Source organism: Cebus imitator, unplaced genomic scaffold, assembly GCF_001604975.1.
Source record: "Cebus imitator isolate Cc_AM_T3 unplaced genomic scaffold, Cebus_imitator-1.0 Scaffold260, whole genome shotgun sequence".
NCBI classification, from domain to species: Eukaryota; Metazoa; Chordata; class Mammalia; order Primates; family Cebidae; genus Cebus; species Cebus imitator.
The window spans coordinates 2,243,090-2,254,623 of record NW_016107575.1 but is presented as its reverse complement, the minus strand read 5'-3'; the positions used below and the strand labels follow the sequence as shown (position 1 = coordinate 2,254,623).

Sequence of the window (11,534 nt, the reverse complement as noted above, 5' to 3'; positions counted from 1 at the left end):
GATCATATATACCATTATTTTTACCATCTCTTAAAGTAATATCTAGATCCATACAACATTTCTTAAGCTCTTCTTTCAAATATTCCAACGTTAGGATAAAAAAAATCAAAACACATTGCTTAATTTATTAAAATCTCTCTTTAATTAAGACCATATCTTGATCTATAATGACTGGAAAATAGTTTTTATACATATTACTTTGGTATAATGAATCTTCTCCTCTAAAGTCTTTCTTCTTTTTTTTTTTGCTTCAAGCGATTCTCATGCCCCATCCTCCCAAGTAACTGAGACAACAGGCGTGCACCACCATGCTCAACTAAAGTCATAAAAACATTTTCACTTTCTTGTTCTAATGTCCTAATATTTTATTAAAATATTATTTTTATTTCACATGCAGTTCATTTCTATTTAGGAAAAAACATTTTCTTTCAAATTTAAGAATATATTTTTAAAATTAAGTGAGAAATTGCCAAACTTAGATCTGAATTTTTACAGATTTTTGTTTCTGTGCATTATTTTTTTACTTTTTTTTCAATTTTTTTTTTTTTTGAGACGGAGTTTCGCTCTCGTTACCCAGGCTGGAGTGCAATGGCGCGTTCTCGGCTCACCGCAACCTCCGCCTCCTGGGTTCAGGCAATTCTCCTGCCTCAGCCTCCGGAGTAGCTGGGATTACAGGCACGCGCCACCATGCCCAGCTAATTTTTTGTATTTTTAGTAGAGACGGGGTTTCACCATGTTGACCAGGATGGTCTCGATCTCTTGACCTCGTGATCCACCCGCCTCGGCCTCCCAAAGTGCTGGGATTACAGGCTTGAGCCACCGCGCCCGGCATTTTTTTCAATTTAATCCTTGGATTTTCTTTGGCTTATACGTAAAAATTCTTAAAGGAAACTAAACTAGAAACCTTTTAAGGAAGACTCTCTTTCAGGACCTACTACCAAGTTTGTTGACATTATTAATAACAAGAAATAGTTCATATCAAAGAATTGTGGATAGCACAAATCCAAAATTAATTTCCTTTTCCACCAAAGACTACATTTTGCTCTGTATCTGAGCATCATCTGTTGTTTCAGGTAGCTGGTACACCTTATATCTAGTATATCTTGTGTCTTTTCTAAATAAAATTCAATGGCTTTAACAGCATTTTTTAATCAGCATTTCCATCATGTGTCTTCAGGGGGCTATACGATCAAATTTAAATGTGTTTTGTCTGTGGATAGATCCAAGATATATCACAAATACCTATCTTCTTTTCATTTCTCCGAAGAATATTATGTCTATTGGCTCAAGTCGAGGCCACATCTCTTAGTAACACATTAAACTATGTGCCATATGTAACATTAGCATGTTTCTGTATTTTAGGCAAAATTCAGATGGGATTGAGAAGTATAGTTAAGAGCAACACAAATTGCTTAATATTGCAAAACAGTCCTCTGTTACCATGTACAATTGTTGCAAAATATCATCCTAATTCCCGTGTAGCTCCAGAACCATGAATTGGAACACAAAAGGAGGACAGAAAATGAATACCCATGCCTTCCGGGAAATTATACGTCCTTATTCAAAAATCTACTGAACACATGCTGTTTGGGAGAAAAGATTGACAAGTTAATCATTTTGTCCTCTTTTGTGCCTAAGTGCTTCTACTCTCAGATCCTCTCAGCACAACAGCAGTATCCATCCTCAACATCAGCAGCAGTACAACCTGAAACACTTAATGGCACTCAGACGCAGCTGTCTTTTGTTTTGAGGATATAGACCAAGAGGCGTCTCAGAGCATTACCCTGGGGCCTGTTCTGTGTTAACCAGAAGAGCAGAAGTTTAGGGTCACAGTCCAGGCTGTGCAGCTCTGAAGCAGGGACTCAAGACACAGAGGCAACCATGAGATCTCCAGGTCAGTTATTTGTGTGTGTTTGGAATATGCAGAGCCCTCTAAAATGTGGAGCTGGGAAGGGACCCTCTTGCTGGGGACTACGGGCAGCCTAGCTAAAGAAACAAAAAAGGCAGGAGTATTTCCTGAAACCAGGGACCAGCTTTGCCCAACAGAAGCTGGAACCACAGAGACACTTGTCTGGCCAGAGCTGAAGCCATGAAATAGATGCAGCTGCTGCTAGAGCTGCTACTTGCGGCAGAGAATAGAGGAGGGATGCCTGGACTTCTCCCCTTCTTCTATTCACCAGTCTCTTGCCAGGACCTCCCGCTGCCTGCACTCAGTGGGAAGCCAGCTGACATGGGAACCTTGGGACATGCTGATTTCAGCCCACTGCAGTACAATACAGCAGGGAAGGGCAAGGGAAAATCTTAAGGCGAACGGGACAGGGTGGACAGGCATGCAGTGAAACTTCAGAGACATTTCCATAAAATCAGGATCAAGATAAATATGCTGTCTCACATATGTACATACATGTTGGTTTCTGAGACAGGGTCTCCCTCTGTCACCCAGGCAGGAGTTCAGTGGCACACTTACAGCTCACTGCAGCCTTCACCTTCTGGGTTCAAGCAAGGTCCCCACCTCAGCCTCCCTAGTACCTAGGACTACAGGCATGCACCACCATGTCCGGCTAATTTTTTTGCATTTGTTTTACCATGTTACCCAGGCTGATCTCAAACTCCTGGGCTCAAGTGAACTGCCTGCCTCGGCCTCCCAAAGTGCTGGGATTACAGACATAAACCACCACACCAGGCTCCTATTTAATATATTAGAGGTCAAGAATAGGGCAGAAACAAAAATAACTGTTATAACCTTTGGAAAGGAGGATGCAAAACTATCATTATATACAAAAATATGACTGGAAACTCAAAATAGAGTTTAATAAGATGGCTTAATATAAGAAAAATAAATACATATCAATACTTTACAATATAATAGCATTTAATTATTAGAAAATATATTGGAAACCTCTTCCATTCAAGATAACAACAAAAACTATAACACACTTAAGAATAACTGTTACAAAGAAAGGAGAGGATACGAAGAAAACTACAAAACCTCGTTGAGAGACATAAATGATATAAACAAAATGTAAAAACCCACCATGTTCGGGCCAGGCGCGGTGGCTCATACCTGTAATCCTAGCACTTAGGGAGGGATTGGTAAGAAATTAGACCTGTAAGTGATCACAATTCCTCAAGATCTCGAAAAGTGATGAGTAAATGGCAGCCTCCCAGCCAGGTTTTGACCCAAGTGAGTGCACCGTGAGGCCCTCGGCCTATGCAATGCCTCAGTGTTTTCCAATCATTGAATTCCAGGCTGAGGAGGCACGGATTACATGGACAGCATCCCGTTCTGCTTCCAACCTGACTCCTCCTGAGGCTGGATCCTGAAAGTCCTAATCACCTGCTACACCATCTCCTACAGACTGAATTGTGGTCCCTGAAAATTCATATATTGAAGCACTAATGCCCAGTGTGATGGCATTTGGAGACGGAGTCTTTGGAGGTAATTGGATTTAGATGAGGTCATGAAGGTGGGGCCCTCATGATGGGATTAGTGCCCTTATAAGAAGAGGAAGAGACACCAGAGTTCTCTCTCTGCCACATAAAGACACAGTGAAAAGGCAGCTGTCTACAAGCCAGTAAGAGAGCCCACACCAGAAACTGACCATGCTGGCACCCTGATCTCAGACTCCCAGAGCTGTGAGAAATACCTTCTGTCATTTACACCACCTGGACTATCGTATTTGGTATAGCAGACTGAGTAAATTATGGCATCATTGCCCCCATAGCAACACAAGGAGACACAAGTCTGAACTTGTGTTCTCCCCAATATCCTGCCCAATCAAATGACATTTTCACATGTTGCAGGACATGGTATTGACAGTTCTAGAGTAGGGTAACTCTCAATTCCCCTTCTAGATATCTCGTATTTTGGGGGTGGGGGGAGGATTTTCTACATATTACCAGGACTTCATTGTCTCCTTTTCTTTTTTTACTCCCCTACCTTGACAGCTATGGTTGCTGACCTCAATCATTCATTTTATACTTACTAGGTGCAGGTACTATTCTAGGTTCCTGGAAGACATCCATGAATAGCAAACAAAGATTCCTGCCCTCCTGGAGCTTATACTCTACTAGTAGAGAACAGGTAAAAACTAACTTAATTTAAAAAAAAAATTTTTTTTTGAGACAGAATCTCTGTTGCCCAGGCTGGAGTGCAGTGGTGTAAGTAATCCTGGCTCACTGTCACCTCCACTTCCCAGGTTCAAGCAATTCTCCTGCCTCAGCCTCCTGAGTAGCTAGGATTACAGGCATGTGCCACCATGCCTGGCTAATTTTTGAATTTTTAGTAGAGATGGGGTTTCACCATGTTGGTCAGGTTGGTCTCGAACTCTTGATCACCTCAGGTGATCTTCCCACCTCAGCCTCCCAGAGAGCCAGATTACAGGTGTGAGCTACTGCACCCGGCCATATTTTAAAAGATGATAAATGCTGTAGGAAAAACAATAGAGCGTAATGTAGGTGTTATGGACCGAATGTTGTGTCCCACTGAAGTTCCTATGTTGATGCCCTAATCACCAGTGTGGCTATATTTGGAGACAGGGTCTTCAGGAGGCAACTAAGGTTAGGTGGGTACAGCCCTGACCTGATAGAACTGGTGACCTTATAAGGAAAGGAAGAGATTTCTCTCTCTTTTTTTCTCTCTCAACATGAGCACGGAGAAAGACCATGTGAGGACACAGTGAGAAGGAGGCCATCTGCAAAGAGATATGACAAAGGCCAGGAAGACACACCTTAGCAGAAACTAAACCCACTAGCACCTTGATCTGGGACTTCCAGCCTCCAGAAATGTAAGAAAACAAATAACTGTTTAAACCACTCAGTCCACAGTGTCCAAATAAAAATCATCAAAGCAAAGCAAAAGGGAAGTCATCTCAGAGAAAAAGACAAAGGGGGAATCATCTCAGAAAAGAGAAAATTGTACAGTCCTTGGAGGGTACATGAGAATTTTGTGGTGGACAGCCTTATTGACCTACGCTCTCTCACACACACACAGACACATGCACTCACCCACAAACACACCCTGGCTCACTACAAAATGGCCACATTAGCCCAGCCAATCCCAGACTCCATCTTGGCAGTGGAGGTCATTCCTACCAAGGTGAACCTTGAGTGTGAGCATTTCCATTCCTCTACCACTTCCTGAAGATGCTGGCCTTACGAGGAAGCACCGCACTCTGGAAAAGAAATTACTTGTCCCGGCATGGTAGTGCATACCTGTAATCCCAGCACTTTGCGAGGCCAAGGCGGGCAGATCAAAAGTCAAGAGATCTAGACCATCCTGGCCAACATGTTGAAACCCTGTCTCTACTAAAAATACAAAAATTAGCTGGACGTGGTGGTGCATACCTGTAGTCCTAGCTACTTGGGAGGCTGAGGCAGGAGAATCGCTTGAACGCGGGAGGCAGAGGTTGCAGTAAGCCAAGATTGTACCACTGTACTCCAGCCTAGCAACAGAGCAAGACTCTGTCTCAAAAAAAAAAAAAAAAAAAGAAAGAAAGAAAGAAAGAAAAAAGAAATTACTTGTCAACAAAGGCATGTGCAAGCCTCAGAGGCACAGCCAAGGGCATTGCATTACAGGATGCTCACATGGCTACAGCCTGCAACAGCTGACACAGGCACAAAAAACAGCTCATTCATAACAAACCAGAGGCTGGCTGAGTCAGTCATAAGATCGTCATTCGATAGCATGACAAGCAGCCATAAAATTAACGTCTTGGTGTTACATTTAAGAATGTAGTGAAACACTCTACAGATACTGCTAGGTGCAAAAAATAGGATGTCAAACTGTGAGTAAAATCTGATCCAAATTTTGTAAAGAAAAATAAATGACAAGGAAATATACCACAATGTTAGGATTATTTCTGGGTTATTCTCTCTTTAAGGGTTTTTGCATTTTCTAGATTTTCTATAATTAACATGTATTACCATCTGAAAATAATGGCCATATTAAGATAATAAAGGTACTCACATTTAAAGGCTTACATGTATGATTAATTCTCCATGTAGCCAGCCTTCCCGAAATTCCTACTGAACAAATTCATTCAAAAGCACAAAATCTATAAAAGAGCCATTGACATCCAAAATTAAAAGGACTCTCCTTAGAGATAATTCTGCTTCTAAGTGCTTTGAATTATATATTTTTTGCCTTACTCTTTTTGACGGTGAAGAGTCTTTTCAGGAGAAAAAAAATTATGATTTTTCCAAGGTTCTCTGTTCATTGCTTTCAATTTTCCATCCTTTTATGACATTTGTGAGGCAAAGGCCATCTCCTCCCTCAGCTAGTCATTATGTTTCGGTCTGATGGGCATCTGCTGTAAAGAAGCACAGGTATGGCACAGGACTTTACGTGACTTTGCCAAGTTTACAAGGCCCGCTACAGAGGGACCTGACGGGGTCGAGCTCAAATCAGAACAAGCCGGGGCAGTGGAGAGGGTAAGTCACCACTCCTGAACTAGTGGAATCACAGACAGAATCAAGAAGTAAAATAATGGGACCTCAAACATCCACATGAGGAAAGAAAAAAGGCCCGAGAGGAAGCAGGAATTATGAACAGAAGGCAAGACTCTGGACCAGTGAAAGGACAGCCCTGCGAAGAAAACCAGAATCCCTTGAACTGGCTCAGATACCTGAAAGATAGGGCAGGTCAGAAGAAAAGCAATGACTCAGCTACTAGGGAGGCTGAGGCAGGAGAATCGCTTGAACCCGGGAGGCGGAGGTTGCAGTGAGCCCAGATTGCGCCATTGTACTCCAGTCTGGGTGACAGAGCAAGACTCCGTCAAAAAAAAAAAAAAAAAAAGTTATGAGCATCCAGCTCCCATTTGTAGTAACTGTTTTTTCACAACAGTCCTATAACTGCTATTATCTTCATTTATCAGATGAAGAGAGTCAGACAGCGGTTTGCCCAAATTTATCCAACTGGTGAACAGTGGGGCGGGGATCTAAAAATCTAGATGTAGCTGACTACAAATCTCACTCTCTGTGCACAATGACTGTTTCAATTAGCAATAATCGCGCCTTGGATAAACCTCATTGGCTGTGATACTGCCACTGCACAAAGCTCATGAATCTGTTACAGGCTACGGAACCAGGCAACAGTGGAAAGGAGGGTGACTCCTTAGAGTCAGAGATGAAGAAGGCATGGTAGGATTGTGGCTATATTATCCATCGTGGGCAACCAATGAGCCCCAGGAGGAAATCATTCGACGTAACACGCGATGACTGTTGAAGGATGATGATGATGAGTCTGTCTGAAGTCTTCCCTCTTTGTCTTTGATTTTCTGCAGTTTGAATACAATACGGCTACATGTAGACATTTTTATATTTATCCTGCTTGGTGTTCTCTGAGCTTCCTAGATCTGTGATTTGATGTTTCGAAAAGTTCTCAGTCATTATGACTTCAAATAATATTTTTATTCCTTTCCCTCCTCTCCTTCTGAAAGTCTCATTTTGCATACATTACATCTTTTGTAATTGTCCTACAGTTCTTGGGACATTAAGTTCCAAGTTTTTATTATAAATATTATTATCGGGCCGGGTGCGGTGGCTCATGCCTATAATCCCAGCACTTTGGGAGGCCGAGGCAGGCAGATCACAAGGTCAAGAAATCAAGACCATCCTGGCCAACATGGTGAAACCCTGTCTCTACTAAAAAAAAAACAAAAATTAGCTGGGTGTGGTGGCATGCACCTGTAATCCCAGCTACTCGGGAGGCTGAGGCAGAAGAATCACTTGAACCCAGGAGGCGGAGGTTGCAGTGAGCTGAGATCATGCCACAGCACTCCAGCCTGGGTGACAGAGCGAGACTCCATCTCAAATATAAATAAATAAATAAACATTATCATTTTCCTTATAAACATTATTCTAAATAGTGCTATTATGAACATCCTTTTGCTGTATCTTTACATATATCCCTGATTTGTCCTTAAAGTTTTGTCAGAGAATTGATGGATGAAGACTTCAGATCTGTTCCACAGGGGCTTCTGAAGCTAGGGCTTTCAGTTCTTATGTTAGGACTCATTATCTTACAGTCTGCTGTTCATTTTAGTGCTGTGCTAAAACTGCAGATGAGATTACTGATATCTTTGTCATGCAAGCCTTGGGACCTGTGATGGTTAACATTAAGTTTCAACTTAATTGACTTAAAAGATGCAAAGTATTGTTTCTGGGTGTGTCTGTGAGGGTGTTGCCAGAGGGGATTAGCATTTGAGTCAGTGGACTGGGAGAGGCAGATCCACCCTCAATGTGGGTGGGCACCATCCAATCGGCTGCCAACGTGGCTAGAAAAAACAGGCAGAAGAAGGTAGGATACACTGGCTTGCTGAATCATCTGGCCTTCATCTTTCTCCTGTGCTGGATGCTTCCTGAAACAGCACACTCCTTTTGGACTCTTGGATTTATACCAGCAGTGTGCCAAGGGCTCTTGGGCCTTCAGCCACGACAGAAGGCTGCACCATTGGCTTCCCTATTTTTGAGGTTTTAGGACTTGGACTGAGCCACTACTGGCTTCCTTGCTCCTCAGTTTGCAGACGGCCTATCATGGGACTTCACCATGTGATCCTCTGAGTCGATTCTCCTTAATAAACTCCCTTTCATATATACATATATCCATTAGTTCCATCCCTCTGGAGAACCCTGACTAACACAAGACCCCCACAAGGTACCCATGAATAGCAGACAACTGCAAAATCGTTTTATTCCTCTTTCCAATGGGCCAACTCCTACTCCAACTATATCCCCCCCGTCAGCAAGAAGTTAAAGCAATCGTTAGCCTTTTCCCATCTCTGTAGCTAACAGCTCAAGAATGAGGTATGGTCAAGCTCAAAGAGGAGATGGAAATTGTCTTTACAAAAATTATAAAGGTGAGGGAAATCTGACATACCTGACTCCATCTTGCTTCTAACCTCTCAAACTAACCATCTTTGCTCTTTCCTGGGCATAGGCCAAGCTAACTATGGGAGAAATTTAGTTTATAGTTTAACCTTAAAGCAAGGATAATAATGGTCCCTGCTTGTTCAAGGATGGAATTCCCTTTGTAAAACTAATGACAGGCCATAAGGTTAGAATTATGGTAGGGGCCTGAATTCTGCTAAGACCCATGCATAAATGATAACTAGTCGTTGTTTACTGCTCAGGAGACACACGGCATGGGCACCAAATTTGTAAGTTCCCTAATCGCCCCTATAGACAATGTTCCTATTGTAAAACCTAAGACTGGCAGTTGAGGTGTTTTTCAGACTTTGCATTCTAGGAGAATAACTAACACCTCCCAGACTGATAACCCTCACCCAGGAACTGACTCACTGCACAAAGACAGTTTTGACAGCCCTATGCTTCCATCCTCAGTCCAACCAATCAGCTTTCTCCATTCCCTATCCCCCTGCCTATCAAACTATCCTTAAGAAACCCTAGCTTTCAAACTATCTGAGAGATCGATTTGAGAATTAGCTCCCATCCCTCCACTTGGCCAGCCCTGTAATTATTAAACTATTTCTATGAAGAAAAAAAAAAAATATATATATATATGTATATGTATATGGATGAAATAAATGACATGCAGAATACTAAGGCTCTTCAAACCTGTACTAATAAATTTCATACCAAAAAAAGTTTATAGCAATTTCCATTTCCATAGAAGATTGTGAGCATTCTTGGTCCTTCACAGCTTCCTTTGTAGGACTCACCTATCCCGAGTAAAATATATTTTAAGAACTTCCAGAGATCTTCATGAATCCCTAATTATTAGTTACCTTTGCAGCATATAATTATTTCCTAAATCAGCAATGTCCATTGACACTGTGGACAATGTCTCACCTATCCTGAGTAAAATATCTTTTTAATCTACACCAACTTGATCACTGGGGGGTGGAATCATATAAAGTATTAAACATATCATATGTTTAATACTAAATGCTAAATATACCTATTTCCCATTTCTTCAGAAAGCGTGCTAAATATACCTGTTTCTCATTTCTTCAGAAAGCATGCAGGTGAACTCTTCATCACAAAGAAAAAGTGTTTCTGAAAATGTGTCTATAGAGTAGAGGGGATATGTCTTAATCAGAAAAAATAAAAGAACGCTTATCAGTTAGTTTAAGCAGAAAAGGGATTTATTAAAGGGTATTAATAGCTCACAAAATCATTTGGAAATCTGGAGCAACAGTCTCAAGGCTTAGCTTCAGTGCCACAGAACTGGCCTTGTGAGTCAACTTTTGCCGCCAGCAGTGACCAAAGGCCAGCTGAAATTCCTGATTTAGAAGAACTGATGTGGGAGTGGTTGACGGAAAGCCAGAATTCAGCTCAACTCAGCTTTGTCTCAGAAGTGGTACATTTACTGTCTCTTCCATTGACCCAAGTAAGTGACATGGCCAAGTCTGAAAATGGAATGGGGTAATGTTCTCCACCTATGCGGCGGCACGAGCAGCAGGCACAGGTGACAGGCAGGGCTGTGTAATCCTCTTACAGGGACAGGAGCAAATACTCAGGAAAGGTAATATAATCTACCTATTACCAATCTACCAACTACTAGTAACCAGCCATTAGCTGGGGGAAAATATTATATATATGGAGAGGGAGGGAGGGAGGGAGAAAGAGTATTCCTCTGTCACCCAGGCCGAAGTACAATGGCACGTTAGCTCACTGCAACCTTCCCCTCCTGAATTCAAGGGATTCTCCAGCCTCAGCCTCCTGAGTAGCTGGGATTACAGGCATGCACCACCATGCCCAGCTAATTTTTGTATTTTTAGTAGAGACAGGGTTTTGCCATGCTGCCCAGGCTGGTCTTGAACTCCTAACCTCAAGTGATCCATCCACCTCAGGCTCCCAAAGTGCTGGGATTACAGATGTGAGCCACTGTGCCCAGCCGGGACAAAATATTTAACTTGCCTCTTTCCTTGACTTCCTCAAATATAAAAGTATCTTCAAGTACTCTTCTTGCTCTGAAATTCTAGAATTTTAAGTAAAATTTTACACATTAAGTCAAATAGTTAACTCACTAGGGTGAATATTAATAGGAAACATAAAGAAAGCTTTGTTTAAAGTGAAAAATAATTTTACATGCAAATACTCCTCAAATAGACATTTCATAAATCTTACTTCTCAAATACCAGCTTCTCTTAAAGTAAAACTCATTTAAATGTCTCTGCTTTCACTGTATCAACAAGTACAAAAAATCTAAAATGTAAAGGTCAATAAATGGTGGACTTTAGGGAAAGATTAAATTTCTTTTAAAATAAACCAGGAGCTAGAACATTTCCAATATTTTTGTTTTGCTTTAGTGGGTACCAAATATAGTTAGGCTACAGGCTTATTCAAGAAGTTTGGATCTTAGCCATGAAGGCTTTTGAAAGAAAATTCTAGGCTGGGTGCAGTGGCTCATGCCTGTAATCCCAACACTTTGAGAGACCAAGGCAGGTGGGTTGCTTGAGCCCAGGAGCTGGAGACCAGCCTGAGCAACATGGCAAAATCTTGTCTCTACCCAAAAAATACGAAAAGTACCCAGGTGTGGTAGATCACATTGTAGTCCCAGCTACTCAAGA

General features: G+C 41.7%; 1 pseudogene; it reads right to left on the bottom strand.

Annotated features, from left to right (window-relative positions):
* Positions 1-6,885: 6,885 nt before the first annotated feature.
* Positions 6,886-7,059, bottom strand: LOC119467119 (annotated as a pseudogene).
* Between the last annotated feature and the right edge of the window lie 4,475 nt (positions 7,060-11,534).